The following is an 18,487-nucleotide window of genomic DNA, read 5'->3' as shown; positions in this document are numbered from 1 at the left end:
CGAAAAAAACAAAACCAAAAACCAAAAAGACAAAAAATTTGGACAGGTGGAAAAATTTATGCAGCAGCACTATTTTGAAAGGAGACATCCAAATAAGCAAGAATTACTTTAAACATACCAAGATCTGCATCATATCCTATATCATGAGATATGATTTCTCTTATGAGCAATATTTGACTTCTAGCGAAAGGACTGAAATTCCATTTCGCATGAAAAGAGAGCACAAATATAAGAAGGAACTATTATTAGCCAGGCCTCCAGAGCAATACTAAGAACAGTTTGGAAAGATCATCTAATTAATCTACAGATATCACCTTCTGAAGAGCATATCTACCAAGAAAGTCTCTAGGGCACGGAATAAGTTAGCTGATCAAGACTTACAGGAAACTCTTGTATAGGGAACGCTCAGGAGCGTAGTAATGATTCCAGATGATTAACAAGCTAAGAAGGTATTGCAGCTGCTCGATATTTTCAGCTAACGCATTCCAGCCACCCAGCCACCGGTGTATCTGTGTTGGAAGAGGACACGCACAGCTCTGTGTGTATCACAGCAAATCCACGTGTGGTGCAGACCACTGCTCCATTACTGTGTTCAGCTGCGTTGAAATGGGTATCTAGCACAGAGATTCAGAGACGTACAAGAAACGCTCCTCGCATCCTGCTCTCTTGTCGTTTATGGAAGCACTGAGCTGGTAGGATTAATTCAATGTGTTTGCAATTAGTTGCATGTGTAGAAGCTCAGAACCAAGTATCGCTGTCAGAATATGTCTAGCAAAATTGAAATGTGTCATTAAAGGATGATCATTTTGCCAATTTTCTGGTAATTTTTCAGGATTCTGGAATTCTGTGGGAAAGGAAAAGTCCAAGCTTTCTATGAGATGGAACATTTTGTGCAACTTTTTCCATTAATTTTTAAATTTTCTGTTCAGTTCCATTTTATAAAACAAAATGAAAAATCAACACAGAAATGGAATGCTTATATTTTCCATAATTCTGTGCTTCCTACAACCTGAAGCAATGATCTGAATCTTCTTTCTTGACAATGTACTGCTTTGAGTCAGAATTAAAATTATGAAGTCTTGAAATCCTTCAAAAAAATGAGATATTTTTGTGCACATGCATTCAAGTTATGTACCTATGTTATATACATACATCAAAAAATATATATTTTGATTTAACAAATTGAAATTTAGGTTCTTCATCTTGGAGGATTATGCGAAGAAAAGTGCTTTCTTTCTATCTCCTAGGGAGGAACGGACAGTTTTAGCTTTCAGCTTGTGTGTTAGTTATTCAACTGTGAATCAATTCACTCTTGGTTCCTTGGGGAGGAACAAAGGGTCCTCTGTGCCCATGCAGACCTACACATTACCCACTCAAAGTGTCTCCTGGAACTGCACAAGACTCATCGAGTGGGAAAGCTCCCCTTGTCATCCTGGTAGAGATGAGGAGGCTGCAAGGAGTGAACAGAAAAAGCCAGAGCAGCCGTATGATCAACAGGATTTGTGTGACAGGAGCAGCGAGGATGCGAGCAATACTGCAGCTGCTAGCACAGAATAATGCTATTGAAGCTATGCCTTGCAATTTGATGTGGCTTTCACTCTCCCCAGTCAGTCCACCCACAAAGAATCTGAATACTTGGGCCAAACATTTCCAGTGGGTGAGTGCTCAAATTCTGTGCACCTGCCCGAGGCCTCACTTGATGTGCATCGGAGCCAGCAAACGCGCCCCAGACTAACCTTCACGTGGTCAGTGGGCACTGCAGACCTCGGTTTGGCCCGCACAGAAGTCCCCATCCTAAAGAGAAAATATATTTTAAAAATGTGAACCTGCTTGCTTTGTCATAGTTGTGATACAAATTGAAATTGCTACAAGCCAAGCACATTCTGAGCTGGAATTTCAGCACCTCACTTATCTCAAGCAAAATGTAATACTGGCAGCCAAAAAACAAACATCTGCCAGTTCAAACAGACTGTAGAAGTAATGTTCTGAAACACGAACAGCTTCTGACAGTTTAGGCAGTCTGGGCAGAGCTGGTAGCGACAACTACAGCTGAGCTGCCCAATGCCTACCATTATTAGATGCTGTTTTTAGTTGTTTATAAAAGTTTGCCAAGATTTAACTGTTTGGGCTGAATTTTCCCAGACAAGGTATCTGTCTCAGGCTGACTTATTTTGGAAAGTTTCATCAAAATGGTTCAGTCATTTCCAAGTCTTTTAGAGAAAAGTGCAATGTTACGTTCCTTCTAAAACATAAATAAACTGTACAATATCTTTGCTGAGAAGTTCTAAGATACTTGTGCTTTGGAAAGAGAACTTCAGAAGAGCCTCAGCATCCAGGACATGCCTTTTGCTAGTCCTGTAAAAATCCAACCACATTTTGCCAGAACACAAACCTCTCAAAAACTTTAGTTTATTTTGTGCTCTGTGGATGCTTGCTCAAGACTTGTAGCTGAACTCCTGTGAGATCTCATTTTCACAGAGCACAATCCCACCCTCATCCCCTCCTCCAGCACTGCTGTGGCACATTGCACGGGAGGCAGTTTCCCCTATAACTTGAGCTCTGGTTAATTCAGGATGTAAGAGCTCAAAGCCAGCATTTTACAGTCAGTCTCAAGGTTGGCAACAACTAAGTATCTGTCCCACTAAGAGGTCTGTACCAACCTCACTGGTCTCAGATGAAAAAGCACATGGGGAAGTTTCAAAAGTGTTTGAATCACGTCCACTGTCAGCAGGTGTCTATTAGGGAAAGACTACACAGACACATGCAGGTGAAGCCAGGCGCCTTGACTTACACTCTGCGTCGGCTGAACAGGTACCAGCACTAAGGAACAAGGGTGGATTAGCACAGTGCTGCGCCCGAGATGCTAAACCCAGCACCTCTGTAGGTTGTACTGGCACGGGCCCGGAAAGCTGCTAATGTTAAAGCAGGTTCCCAGGTCAGAGGCTGCTTGTACGTAGCCAACTTGAGGCTTGAACAGAGGAATTCAAGCGTACTTTCATGCGGCCGTATGTACCTATCTTTCACGTCGTCTCTCCACACCCTGTACTGTGGGCGAGTGTGGAAGCGACTTGGACATAGCTCTGTAAGGACATTTGGTGATCTAGAAGTTGAAAGAGTCTTTAGCCAACATCTTTGAAACAGAAGGAGTTCAGAGTAGTTGTGCTGCACTCTGGAGACATTTTAAGTAATTCTGCAGAGGCTGTTGTTTTCAAGGCAGTGTTTAAAAAAATAATCTTTCCTCATTAGAAGGTTGATCTTGATTGAGTATTTTGCTCTTTCCTAAATGATTTGCATTTGTCTGGCTTGCACTATTCTTCTTTTGTTGAAGTATCCATGCAATTCTGAATTTTTCAGTATGCAAAAACAATTCAATTCAGCCACAATTGATTAGGTGTGGATCAGATCTGCCTGGATTAAGTTCTGTGATTTACTATACTGCTACCAAATTAGATGTTTCGCAGGGTTTCCTGCCAGTTTTAAGATGAATGACTATGAAATTATTCTCCAGTTTTATTTTGAAAAAAGATGAGTGACACCATTGAAATACTGTCTTGCACAGTGTGTGAGAAAGGTTTTACTTCTGTGGCATCTTTTCTCTGTAGATCATAAAGAACCTCTCTAAGATAATAACGTTCTCTTTCTAAATAGCCTACTAGGCTAAAAAAAATTATCTCCATTCCTTTCTTACAGCAATAATGTCCTGGACTTCTTTAAAGATACATGCAAAGGCAACAGGAGGTCTTACCTCTTGGTTACAACTGCTGTCACCACACTACCACTCACCTGAAAAATGTAAATCTAATGATTTACAGGACAGGAAAAATGTGGATTTACTGTGCACATCATAGATCTGCTGTAATGATACTTCTGTAGTAAAAGTGTGAGATTACTTTGATGTATCATGGCACAACATGACAGGCAGTAATTTATGTCAAAGAGCATTAGATGTAAGAGGTCAAAGGTAAAATTTTGTCTCTGCAGTCTGTTTTGCTGTTTAATTAATACCTGCTAGACAAGACAGGTAGGACCTGCAAAGACAGTGTTCTGGTCTTATATAAAGCCAGAAATAAAATGGGTTTCGGGAACTGGTTGTAGTCACATGACCTGGACCAGTGTTTGAAGGACATGCTTCAGCATCCATTGACGTAAGTAAATCACACGCTGTAGTGTGCTGATGAGCCTCATTTACCTGAGCTCATATAGTTACAGATTCTTTTCGTACTGATCACTAGTTTGAAGCTGGCACTCTCAGTGAGAAGAATCAGAGAGGACAAAAGAGGAGAAAAAGATCAGCCAGCTGGCTCACAACTGAATGGCGAGCTAGGCATAAGGAGACAGAAACATCTCTGTGTGTTAGTTTTTCTCTAGTGAGCTGAAGAGCCAGAAATGTGTATAAGCAATGGAAACTCTTTGTAGGTCATTCCAAAGAAAACTAATACAGGAGAGAAGACCCTCAGCCCCTTCTTTGGGTGGATCCTTTGGCAAATCCCACATGGATGCAAGCAGACTGGGAAAATGCGGATGCATTCTGCTGCTTGAAGAAGAGAAAAACTTTAGAGGACATGCCCTTAATACAGTCTCTATACTGCAATGACTGATGAGAACAGGGTACATGCAGGATTCACATGAGCTGCTGGGATTAACAGCTGCTGGGAAGCCTTTGCCAATGCCTTAAGATGAAAACCCAATTGTGGTGCAGAGGCACCACTCACTGGCTTTGTGTTGTGTAGCTGGAGCCCAAGCCAAGCCTTTGAAAACAGAACTACAAGCTTTGTAAAGATTCAACATCAGCATTATAGGCAAAAGACCACAGTATTTGCTTCGCAGGGCTTGTGCAGATCAGGACCCTACCATCTGAAAGGCAGCTTATTCCTGGAGAAGAAGACACCATGTGGTTGGCTTCTTAGCCTAAGATGCCCCTCCAGTGCACTCTCTTTTGAGAGACTGAGTACAATCACTGTTCTTCAAAGGGGATCACAAGGTTTAGCACCTGCGTAGTCTGTCCAGACATGATTACCAACACAGCCAACCTCTGCTGCTTCTGCTCCAAGCTAGGTACCAAACACTCAGGACTTTCTTTCAGAAGATGAACTGGCATTTTCCTGGATATAGGCCAATGATGGGAAAGTCACTGCAACTTTAAAACCACTGTTTTTGCCCAACCATATGAAGTCAGAGACACAGAGTGTCTTATTGGGAACCCACAGTAAAGGCACAGTAAGGACAAGCTTTTGCTTTGGGTGCAGTATGTGTAGGATCACAGGATTGTTCATTCTGCTTGCATTATTCCTATCAACATTCTGAGATCTTCTTCAGCTGCAGCTATCAACAGACATTAGAATGTACTTTCATAGTGTCCAATTTCGAGAAAAATTGAGACAGGTGCTCATTTGAAGGAGTTACTTTAGCCTTCCTCCACTCATCAAAGTGCTTAAGCACATGTTTGGAATTCGATGGCTTCATGTTAAGCATAGGCTTCAGTGCATTTGTGGAACTGAAGCCTTATAACTTAAACATAGTACAAAGTTTAAAATCTGTCTGATATGTAAGTATTATATATATATGTGTCAAAGAAAACAGCATGAGTGCACAGGGTAAGCATGAACTTGAAACAGATTTTATAGATATTGATTAAAAAGAAAAAAGTGAAGTTGTTTCTTAAAAGTTAGGCACAGGAAAGTCAAGAGAGAGCTATAAAATATTACGTTCCTAGTAGCTGGCCCTCTTATTTTCCATGACTATGTTGGCAGCCAAAAAAAAAAAAGAAGAAACACACTGGCGTATTTCTTCTGAGCAACAAGAGATGTGTTCCATCCCACAGAGCCCAAATTCGCTGGTGAGGGCCTGACAAACTGAAGGAACCAACACTAACCAGAAAGAGCATGCAGACTTGTGCTAAAGAGTTATGTGACTGAAGGGGTGAATTATTTTTTCCAAATTTTAATATCCCATGTCATTACAAAAGCATATTATTTAACAGAAAGAAAATAAAAGTAACTATCTTAATAAAACTGCTATGCATCTAGAAAACAAGCTCACATTCAAAAAAATCAGTGTTACATGTAGACTTGAATATGGAACTTAAGTAAAATATATTTTTATACCTCATATGCATCTCTTCTAATGCTGAATGGTAATTAATATACAAGAGTTTACCAGAATACTAATTAGCAATAGTGAGAAGAAAGAGAGAAGGAAAACCAGAATGTTTGGAGAGAATATAGAAAACAAGCAGAAAGATGACAAATTCTATCAAAGTAATATGCCACCAGGGGAAAAGTTACCGATGAGCATTCAATATTTTAGAACTTCCTGCTTTTAATACATTTGATTTCTCAGTCCAAGTGTAATTAAACTACTTCATGTTTTTTTCCCTTTCTTTCAGAAATTAAAAAAGAAGGAAAAAAAAAAAGACCAATTAGGTTTGTGGGTTTGTGAATAGCTTGAGAATCCAAGCAGAGTTACTCAAAACCTCATGACAAATGTTCCTGACTAAAAACTGTTCATTAAATTATCAGAAAATTAAGCAATCTACCCACTTTTCATTTTGTCCACATTTGGTATATCCCCACATTTTCTTACCAGTTGCACTAAACTTTACCAAATCAGCCGTTTTGTCTGACAAAAAGTTTTCAAGACATAATTGTTAAATTTTGTGTTTATTTTTGGTTTTCTCCTATTTTTTGTAGAAGCAGATCATTTAAAATCCAGTGAATTATTATTTGATTCTGAGAAAACACCACTTTCATTACTCATTGCTAGCTTTCAACAATCATGTTTCATGATAAATACACTTTTTTTTCCCCTGAATATCAGCCAATGATTTGGTGTGTTTTCCCTGATCTATACATATCTTATCACCATTATTAAATAGGATTTTAATTTTGTCCTAAATTCATAGGTTCAGTGCAGTGGAGTCTAAATTTTGAAGTCATTCAGACATGTGAAATGTCAAATTTATAGATTCTTCTTGCAAAGGAGATGATTTGTTAGAGGTTCTCACTGTTTCTCATAGAGCAGCCAAAAGAATCCATGACAGAAAATAGATGAATAGGAATGATTTTTTTACTGGTCCTTTTCATTTTAGCTATTAGGTAAGGATTTTCCAAAATGAATGAAGCCATTGTCGACCTGCCCCTGCATATCTGGGTTGTTTTTTTTAAATTTGATTTTTAGGGAGAGTGTTAGTAAAGGTTGGGAAGAGAAGCAGTGTTCAGGATGAAAACACATAGCTTTCAAAAACAGAAGAACAATCTGCTCATATATAAACACAGTAGGCCCTTTCCTTAAGAATAAAGACACAATAACAAAACAAAGAAATTGTTATTCGCCTATGTGAATGCCACCCACTAAGTCAACCAAACAGCTCTCCCAAGCATAGATCTGACTCCCTGACAATCTGGCCCTGTGTCAAAAGGATAACCTTAGTAAAAAAATCTAAACTCTATCCTCCACGGTGCATGAACATATACAAACCAGCTATTTACAGATGTTCGAGGAAGTCAGTGACAACGTCCTGAAAAGGTATATTTTAAGTCTCGCCAGGTGGAATTTCTAAAGAACTACTTGGACAAATTCTTGAGAGCAGTCAGAGCTTGTCTGCACCACCCAAGTGGCATCTGTGGTCACAAATCAGCCACATATTGCTGGTCAGGAGCCCTCTGCCACTAAAAAAACCCCCACTTTCCTGGCATATCCATGTCCCCGCCAGGTAATTGTTCCCCTTCCGACATGTGGCCCGACTGGGGCAGCGCTGCCACAGAGCCATTTTTTTCAGTCACAAGGAGCTGTCTGTAACATGCACTAGTCTTAGGTCTGGGACTGACCTGCATAAAACCCTGGCTGTCTGATCTCCTCCCCTCACTCTGGCAATTGTACAGCAGAGCACTGCTTGGTGCAGAAGACACTGTCACCCACTGCGCCCTCCTTATCTCTCTGTCAGAGCTAGCTGTAAAGAACAAGTCCTGCTCATGTCCGTCTTAGCCCGAAGCAGAATTTCCAGAGGGGTAAAAGGAGGAGAAAGAAACCCGCTCTTGTATTGAAGAAGCTTTCAAGGCATGGGACTGGATGGCAAGGGGACTCATTTCATAATTTTTAAAAACTGTTGTCACAAGCTTTTGAAACTTTTTTTTTTTCCCCCCCCAGTGCTCCAAGGTCTCCATGAATTTGATTCAAGCTTACTAGAATTTTTTTCTGGGATTGGTACGAGCACATTAAAAATCAACCCAAACAATTTTGGGAGGAGGGTACGAAGTACTGCTAGAAAAGTTAGACCAGCATGAGGCTGAAATTTAGCTTTAAAGACTGGGCAGTACTCACTCCTGTGCCATTTTACAAACAGGCAACTGCATGAGCCTGGACAGTTCTGGGATAATTCTGCTGAGCAAAAGACCTATGGCGTACCAGTATCTTTGCAAATAACAGGCATCAACTCTCAATTTTACAAGGAGTTACACATCTCCATCCAATTTATAAACCTACCCAATTGCTTGAATTTTCAATGCACATTGTATATTAAAATGCAGAGAGCACTGAGAGCAGGTATGGTTTCTTGTCCTCTTTTCTCCTCCAGATGCCGGAGGGTCTTCCACATTGGGCTTTATTGTGATATGCAATGGTAAAAGTTAGGTAGAAGCAAGGCAACCAAGCCCTGGCAATATTGACTATTGATCCAGCTGTACAGAGTCAGATTACTTGGAAAACAACCCTTCAATTTTTCACTCCAGTGACGCTGCAGGGCAGTTGCTTTTAGGATCATTACCCTTGTCTGTAAAATAGCGGAATGTGAGAATGTGTTTGAGTAAATTCTGAACCTATTTGAACTTTGTGGGTTTGAAACTTAGTCCTAGAGTCAAATCATTGCTTTCCATGAACACATCACCTCCACAGCTAACCAGGGCATTCACACCAAGACTGTGGTTTAGCTGATCCATGTATCATCCATAAATCATGATAAGCTGTAATTAGCATACTGAGAAATACCCACATTGCCAACACCTCATCACATCAGAGCTGCTTGAAGATAGGAAAATCCAGAAGGCACGTGCTTCCTTATTATACTAATCATCAAAGAAATTAATGTCACTGATGTGCTAGCAAGGGCTGCCAGAACCCCGTCTCTTTAGCAAGGCAGCTCTGCAGTGAAGAATATAGGCACTTACGCAGTGTTTGGATAGCAGGAGCTTTAAGCTTAGGAGCAGAAGATGAACAGCAAGCAGCCATAGGCCAACTAGTGTACAACTTGTCTGCACTCATGAGTTTCCCTTTCATTTTTGTGTCCCACAATATTCTAAACAAGGAAGACAAGTCTCATGTAAAGGGAATGTTAAAGGTAAGAGTGTCCTTAATCCGTGCAAACGGCAAGGCTCAAGCAGCAAGAGTGTGGGCAGGCCAGGCATGCAGTAATAACAAGAATCATGAGCAAGGTAAGTTGTGGGGACATTTTGATTGATGGAAGTTAGATGAGAAAGATTTCATCCAAACATTTTTTCTTCCTTTTTATCATATCTAATTGCTGTTAACTTAGCCTCTGCAGTGAAACAGTCCTTTCCCCTTGCTCTTTAAAGATAATAATGAGTTTTGACCTTTTTTTTGAGGATTAGTGCCATCTCTGAGAACTCAACCTCCCACATCTCAGCAAATCAGATCACCCAAGTCTGGTTTTCATTGGAATCTCATTTTAGGAGATTTTTCTGGAGGGCACATGAACACAGAAAGGACACTCCTGAAACAGATACCTTGAAATAGAGAAATAAATATTATGAAACATACTGAAGTAAAAATGAAATGGATAGAGTTGAGGGGGTATAGCAGCGCAATGTAAAAGGAACCAACAGACAAAAAAGATAGATATCTCTCTTATACAGAAGTCTAGAAAGGATACTTTATAGAAATAAAACGGAGAAGATCTCAGTCTCAGCAGGCATCTGGGCTTATGACAGAAAACAGGGCATGATTCTGAGACTGAGCTGGCTTAACTTCTGAAGAATGTAACAAAAAAGACTAAAGAAAGAAAATCAAAGGAAAAAGGGAGAAAAGAAAAAGAATGACAAAAGAAAGAAAGTTTCAGGAATGGAGAAAGTCCATCTCAAGCAGCAACAGTCCTTAAAATCAAACAAGAAAAATAGTTAAATCGTCTTCCCATTCTCAGGTATACTGAGCACATGAAATGTCCTCAGAGGAAAGAAAGAGTGGCTGTGAAGATACAAACTCTGGCTCAAGAAATCGTTGTTTTAGAGCGGTGACTGCTGGAAGTTGGGAAGGTATGTCAGACAACGATCCCTCTGTGTTCTCCCTCTTTGTTATATTCCTTCCCTAAGCATTTGCTATAAACCACTCTCAGAGACAGACTACCAGACAATGCAGACCTTCAGTCTGACCCTGCGCTGCACCTCTTAGCTTTTAAGCCCAAAAAGTGATGCATGAAATAAACCCAAGCAGCAAGGATTTAAACACAAGTGGCCACAGTGTCTAGCTATTTAGGTCTATTAAGAAGTGTGTGATCAAAAGCCAAGTCCCTGCTGAGGAACCAAAATTGATGAGATCGGTCCAGACACAGGGCTCTGATTCAGCTCGGCTTTCACACTACAAATTGTAAAGTAATTTATCACTGAAGAAACCCACATAGTTGTATCACATTAGCAGAAATTTCCCATGAATAAAACAAAGGATTTTATTTTGTAACTTTCCTTCAAACGTAAGAAGTCTCAGAGTAGTCTCCCGTCCCCCATAAAATGAAGAACAAAGATTAATTTTCAATTTACGCAGTAATTTTTACAGTCAAGCATAACAAATAAGGTAACAGATTTTCCAGATGTCGAGAGCTCCGGAGGCACTATTACCAGGGCTAGGCTGCCCTCTCTTGTACAGTGGGAGATCAACACCTGGATGTAACGTTGCAGAGTTAAAATACATGAGAACCTGCTGTGCTCTGGACAGGAGGAGGGGAGGTATACAATGTCCATTCTCACACCAGCATTAATCAAATGAGGCTGTAATGTTTTTATGTAAAGCTGATCCTGTTGGCAATGAATATATTCATGACGTTTTTAGAAAATATTGCATTTCAGGCATTTCACCTCTGCAGGTTCACCAGGCAACGCGCAGCTCCCTCCTTACAGATGGCACAGTTTATCTGCAGAGCCTACCTAACTTAAATACAGAGTCCGAAATATACCCCACCGAGACCTCTGTATTTCCACTTTAGAGGGAGAGTGGAAGATCTAAGCTTTAACTGCCCCGGCTGTCCTTCCTTCAGCCTTGCTCCACTCCCTCCATACAGCCCCATCGTCAGGCATGACTCCTGTTAGAAACCTGCTGAATCCTAACGCCTGTTGTGCTCTGCAGAGTGACCGCACACTCCAGAAACTGAGGCATTTGCCCCTTGCTTCTGCAACACTATGGTTTTACTTGCTGCAAAATAGCAAATCACAGAAAAAAAGGGTTGAGCTGTCTGTTCAGCTTATTAACCTTTATAATTCTTCCTGAGAAATTAAGAAAAATTACTTTTTTCTTTCTTAGGTCAGATGAGATGTTCATTTCCATGGCGATTTCCTAGATGTAGTCTCTCTAGTCTTCAATTTTTTTCATAAAGGTAAAATTCTTCCCACACAACTGGAGATACTGAACGAATAGAGTATGCTAAGAGTTTTCTGTTACTAGCGACAACTTCTCTAGCTCTTGACTAGCTTTATGCTGCGAAAGGTGAAATCTTAGGGATCATATCTAATAGCCTTTCCTCTGTGTAAGTATATGATATATCCTGACCACTATGTCTTATACATCCTCCTTGGTTAACTCATATTCATTAGCGTCCTGGCTATTGACCCAAGGTGCTCCTGTCGTCCTTAATTTCATCCTAAAAGCTGGTGGTTTGACTCAATGGGATTTCAAGTCCAGTCAAAGTTAAAATGGAAGCTCCTTAGGTAAGAAGCAGCCAGAACAAGCTAATAAATCTCATATTCTAAAGACAGGCTTTGTGCTACTGAACGAAGACCAGAAATATGAGATATATGAAAGAATCACCTAGCACAAATCCTCTGAATAGCTCAGAAAAGAATGGGAGGCCCTCTTTAGTTTTTTGGTTTGGTTTTTTTTTGCTGTGATACCCAGCACAGCTGAGGCACAGGGGCAGAAGGTATTCGTACATGAGACACAGGTAGGTAGAGCAGAGGACCATAGGCAGAAAACCAGACCTTGACTTCACACCCGTAAAGGCCTGGCTGGCACGGCTGTGGAAACTTGGTGGCAATAGGTCATGAGGGGAATACCTCCCACCTTGAACCAGGGGAGCCAGAAAGCAACTGTTGAATCACAGTTCCCTCCTTGGTCTTCTAAGGCAGAGAACGCAGTCTAAATCTAGACCTGCTTTGGGAAAATATGAATAAAACGGCAAAATCTGCAGTGACTTGAGCCTTCTCGCTGGGAAAACAGTTCCCCCCACAGACAGCCCTTCATTTTCCCCAACAACAGTGTCAGTAAATGTTCTTGTATGGCTAAGCATTTGCTTTAACCACACTGCTTGTAATTAGCAGTGTCTATTAATACTAGGCATCTGAGACCTGCAGGGCTTGAGTAAAAAAGTGCCAGGGCTCAAGTGTTTATGAGCAGTTCATATACAGCAGGAAATTTCTTGTTTTTCTTGAACAGTCGCCCTGTCTCTATTTGCCAAAAACTGCATGGTGAATAGTCATTACCCAATTTAATAGAGATGTGGGCTAAAATTTCTGCTACCTGGTTTTACACATAGGCTGCGGTTAGAGGGGAAAACAGAGAAAAGTCTCATCATGTACAAGCTGGTATGTAATTTAAGTGAAAGCAAGAAGTTTAAATAAGTCACTCTATGTCTACCATCTTAAAGTAGGCTTTTCAATTATTTGCAATGCTTTGGATTAGTGATAGACAGGAACAAATCCTGCAGATCTCATCGTCATCAATTTTTACAGCAATTCAAATGCTACTCTTTAAATGAATTTTGTCTTTCACGTATGTATGTGATTTTGCTTACCAGTATGGATTTCTGTTTGATACTTTCATTTTGCAACACAAATCCTTAAAACAGAGAAGCTTTGTCTCCTCCCTGTCTTTGTGGTGTATCTTTAAAAATGGCTTCCACACCTTCTTATTCTCTGCATTTATGATAATTTTCAAGTGTTGGGTTTTATTCAAGACGAGAATGAGCTGATTCTAAATAACCAGGATCAAAATACCTCCATCACTACCCTGTTTACCCCTACAGTCTACTCACAGGACCGCAGACACCTTATGAAGACAGGCACTAACACTGTGCTAACAATTTGGTATATCATTTCGCTGTTTGCTCTTGCATAGTGTCAAGTCTATATTTTGAGTTTGTTTACAGCTCTGCTCAACAGACTAGGAATTAGGTGAGTTAACTGAGCTCAGCACAAAGGCTCCGGGCAATTTACTACGTAGCACAATGTCCCTTAGAAAAGAATAGCAGAAACTGAAAGGAAAGTTTCCTCATGAGTGAGACAGTCTTATCTTCAACTCCATTTTATAAAACTCAGCCCTCCATCAAGAGGTCTTATGGTACAGATAAAGTCAATAACAGGAAAAAAGATTTGCCATAATTTTTTTTCTTAATTTCTCTTTGTCTTACATCTGGATATTTGGAGTCATCATTTTGAGTATTTTAAAGTCCGTCATTCATCATATGTAAAAATCCAAGGGCAGTTTAATTACACCTCCAAGCTTCACCAATACTCACGTGTTTTCCAGTGTGGCCATAGATATTGCGAGTGTTTTGTTTGTAACAGCATAGGGGAATGAAAGGCACAGATTTGGTAAAGCACTAAGTGGTTTGCAGTCCCCTCGTTAATTATCATCACTTATATACCCCATTTATGTAGAAACAGTATATATATATTTTTTTTCTCTATTTCAAAGAGCACCAACCAGAAAACCAACAGAGGGAGAAATCTGTTTCAAGTTGGTAGTGTTGACTTCTAGCGCAATTATAGCAAAACAAGAATATATGTAGTGATTAAAGAGCCTCAGCACATAAACATGCAGAACAAAAGCACACTACGCTTCTTCCACAGAATAGCTCAGCATTATGGCAAGGATATTCATGTTTGCAGAACATAAAAAAAAGACAAAAAAAATGCAAAGGAAAAAGAGAAAAAGAAAGAAAGAGAGAAAGAGAGAGAGAGAAAGAAAGAAAGAGAGAAAGAGAGAAAGAAGAGAAAGAAAGAAAGAAAGAAAGAAAGAAAGAAAGAAAGAAAGAAAGAAAGAGAAGAAAGAAAGAAAGAAAGAAAGAAAGAAAGAAAGAAAGAAAGAAAGAAAGAAAGAAAGAAAGAAAGAAAGAAAGAGAAAGAAAGAAAGAAAGAAAAGAAAGAAAGAAAGAAAGAAAGAAAGAGAGAAAGAAAGAAAGAAAGAAAGAAAGAAAGAGAAGAAGAAAGAAAGAAAGAAAGAAAGAAAGAAAGAAAGAAAGAAAGAAAGAAAGAAAGAAAGAAAGAAAGAAAGAAAGAAAGAAAGAAAGAAAGAAAGAAAGAAGAAAGAAAGAAAGAAAGAAAGAAGAAATTTGCTTGACACACTGCCAAAATAGAAGATTTCGGACACCACAACATGTTGATGCAAATTCATATTGTGTATTCACTACTTAGAAGGGAAAACTAACCCCATTTTCCTATGTCTATGCAGTCAAAACTTGGGCATAACACCTTTTTTCTGCTAAAACAAACATACAGTGATATGTGAGGGCATTTGCTAGATTACTGTCTAGGAAGAAACTACTGAGGCACATATTCCTTGTATCCATCTGCAGCTCAGAGGTGGTCTCCTCTATGGATGTCTTCTTGCCTGACTAAATACGCATTATGTATCTCCCTAAAGCCAGACTGGAACGAAGATTTGATGGCCAAGAGAGCAACTGGTCACTGGTGCAGCTTCTCCTGCATCACACAAGAAAGACTGGATTTATATCACTGAGGAGAGCAGGAGAAAGAGGGGAAAGATGGTTCAGCATCAAATTTCTGTCTGTTATTCCTGGCAGACTGCAGGGGGCTCTGTGGATCAGTGTCTGAGGGTAAGAGGGTTGAGAATTAGTGAAATAGCTGGGAAAGGATAAGAAGAGGACTTAGGTACTTTTTTCCGTACACCCTGAGAGCAGTAAAAAATAAAACATGCTTTCAACTCTGTTTCCCTCCTTTCAACCTATTTTTCCCTCTTACGAAGTTCCTGGTCCCAAAAGTCAGGGCTGATGACCTGGCATAGTGCACATGTTTTTAATAGCTGCCACAACAACTGCAAAAAGGTAGTGGTGGATTTGTCATCTCTTACTGTAGTCAGACTGGGACCAGTTCCTCTCTGGAAGATAGGCTTTAGTCAGACTAATCTCTGTGGAAATGCAAGCAGCCAAGAGCCTACAGTTTATGTGCCTTTTTTCAGTGTAAACTGTTTAAAGGTGAAATGGCAAGAAAATCCAGACCCAGTGTAACTACAGACTGGATCGACAGTATTTACCCATGAGTTTGGAGAGTGAAATTGTTTTTCCCTTCAAGATTTTTCACCTCCCTGAGCTTAAACTAATTCTGAAGGGAGAGAAGATGATTACAGAGATAAAAAAAAATATTCAGAAGTTTCTTAAGCTAGCAGAAGTGAAAAACAGAAACTATAAGTAGAAATATCATGATAAGTCAAGAGTATATAGAAAAAACAATGATTCAAGCTTGAAAATAATCAAAACTAATACGTAAGGCACAGGTAGCCGGCTGCAACAGCTTTTCACTCCATCTATAACAAATAATAATTTCCATCTTAACTTCTCTATGGCCTACAAGAATTTGGCAGACTTTCTGCTCTCCGAAGCAAACTATTAAATTAAACGTCATTTAAATTTCTAGCAAGGACAATATGGATAAAACTGCATCCTCCTCCCTGAAGGTGGCTATTGATGTACATTGGCAGGTGTTCTGAGAATCCTAAATTGTCATAACTGTAATTCATCAAATAAAGAGAAGGCTCAGGTATCAGAACAGCAATACAAGCACAACAAAAAAACCCTTAGCCTTCAAATTTCTGTAACTCATAGAGTCTTTTGTTCTTGAAGTTGTTTCATATGAGGATGGAAGCCATGGGGAAATAAATCTAGTCGTCTGACTATGGATTAAGACCTGGAATGTACAAACAAAGAATTTTTTTATATCTTTGAACGCTTAAAAAGCCAGATTCCCCCAGATGCCAACCTCTGGGCAGCTGAACACTTTATCTACTTTATGTTTTTTTGATGTCTGTGTCATGTATTTCTTTTATATATGCCAAACAGAGGGGCAAAAAGTTTGTACATATGCTTTATTTGAAAAAAATAGAAGATATAATACTATATTATGTTTTCTATATTAATACATAAACTATGATATAATTACAACCATGACATTGTGTAAATTTAGAGAATATTTTTGAGAATGATTTCACATAAACAAGTAATTGGGATATCAGAAAAGTTTCATTACTTGTGTCTATTTTTTAAATAAAGCACTTTGGATTCTGAAGCACCGAGAGGTCTTTTTTTAATGCAATTTTTCTCCACCCCAAAACAAAATTAATTGTTTTCTCACTCTGTTACTGGTCTTACCAAACATACAGGCCAGATAAAACTGTACTGTTTCAGACTGGCAATTCAGTGCAGTGTATTACAACAGAATATTGTACAGTGGGATTCAGTATGTTTTTGGTGATATATACAGACCACTATTCACTTCTAACCCCAGCATTTTAAGTACTGATTTTCAAAATACACTGCTTTGATTAGAGAAAAGCTGTTTAAAATTATTTTGGAGGGTTTTAATATATATTTTTCCTCAATTTTTTTTTCTCTCCTGAATGATGGGGTAATGAAATTTAGTATCAGCCAGTAATTTTAAAACTCTACAGTAAGTTCTCTTGAGTAAGTGTCACAAATAAAGCAAGTTGTGGTTTGCTGTGGTGTACAAACTGTTACTGGCATGAATTCAGGCAGAACAATGTTACATCAAGCCATGGAGCGTGGCTTGTGTGAGCTGCATGGTTTAGTCTAGCTGAGCAAAAACATAACTCTTTTTACCTCAGGTTTTATAAAATGACAAAATAGGGGCATTGAAGTGTTCAGAACCATCACCTCACAAAGATTACATTCTGCTCTCTTACTTGGCTTGAATTCTTCCAGACTTCATGAAATAAGAACCAAATGATTGTCTGGGCAAATTACTTCAACCTCCAGTTAAATTTCACATGTTCTCATGCAGGTTGTACCATCTTTTCCCACACAGCCTAAATGCATCCAGATATTTTTCATCATAAAAAATTCAGTTTCCCCAGAAAAATGCCTTCACATTAGTACTCTTGCAGTGAGCTGCAGGACATAAAGGGTTGCTCTAGGAACAAATAAATGTGAAAAAAAATTATTGTTAAGCTTAAAAAGGTCATGCAAGTACATTATGGCTCTAGTATGGTTTGATTGGAACACATTTCTCTACATGTGCTCATGCATCCATATGACTGGCACATCAGCTACTTGGAGTTGCTGATAGGCAATTCAATGAGTGTCACCCTTTGACTCCAAGGAGAAGCTTGTTAATGCATCCCTTCCTCCCACCGCCCCAGCAACACAGAGGGAAGCCTGTATCTCACACCTCCACTATGGTTCTTGGATGTCCACCTCTGGGACAGCAGGCACACGACATTCTCCACCATCACAGAGAGATCTCTTTGTGCTACCACAGTTTGGAGGTGTTGAAGCTTGACAGTATCACTGCTTCTGACCTGCAGGGGACAGAAAGGTATGCGCAGGTTACGCCTGCCAGGCGTAATAGGAAAGGTGCAGTGTAGCTGAAACTCAAACTGCATACCTACAACGTGTCAACAAAATAATCTAAATTAGTGCCAGTGAGCTAGGCTTCCTTATTAAATCTGAGGATATGAGACAGTTTTTGCGCATTGAAACCTGTCCTTTCAAGAAGTCATGCTTTTATACAAGTTCACCACTCTTTGTATGTACCTGAAGCTGATTCCACTGCTTTTTTAAGGCATTTTTGAGGGGCAGTAGCAGCTGTGCTGTTGAGTAAATACGGCAAGTGCCCAGGGAACAAAAGAGGTAGCCTTTAGTAGCTCAAAGAACAAGACACCAAGAGGAAAGGAATGCCATATTATTTAACTAAAGGCATACAAAATATATGTTTAAATTAGGAAGGAAACTAGGCACCTCCTATACAGTGAGTCATGAAAAGCAGATCTGTCTGGAGAGCAAATCAGCACGCTTCAGTTTCTCTGCAAATGATCTTAGCTGCTATCTAAATTATATGCCTGAAATTAGAATGTGTGCATACTTCCTATGGTTTAAAAGTGAATATATTGCTTGGTGTCACTTTACCGGAAACTGGCAAACCACATTGCAAATTTACAATTTGCTGTTTAAAGGGACAATTTTCTTTGTAGAGGCATAAAAATTCTAGTGACAAGATTTTTTAAATTTTAATTCTTACTGACT

General features: G+C 39.5%; 1 long non-coding RNA gene across 3 annotated transcripts in view; it reads left to right on the top strand.

Annotated features, from left to right (window-relative positions):
* Positions 1-18,487, top strand: part of LOC142360840 (uncharacterized) — a 58,219-nt gene that overhangs the window by 32,096 nt on the left and 7,636 nt on the right. For 2 of the 3 annotated variants that reach the window (XR_012763424.1, XR_012763423.1), the window contains 3 exons: positions 10,151-10,262; positions 11,521-11,593; positions 14,789-15,151. This is a non-coding gene — a long non-coding RNA (uncharacterized LOC142360840). Of the gene's footprint in view, positions 1-10,150; positions 10,263-11,520; positions 11,594-14,788; positions 15,152-18,487 lie in introns of those variants that run through there. The other variant, XR_012763425.1, reaches the window with a different exon arrangement.

This window comes from Opisthocomus hoazin, chromosome 3 (assembly GCF_030867145.1).
Source record: "Opisthocomus hoazin isolate bOpiHoa1 chromosome 3, bOpiHoa1.hap1, whole genome shotgun sequence".
Classification (NCBI taxonomy): domain Eukaryota; kingdom Metazoa; phylum Chordata; class Aves; order Opisthocomiformes; family Opisthocomidae; genus Opisthocomus; species Opisthocomus hoazin.
This window is presented reverse-complemented; position numbering and strand designations above follow the sequence as displayed.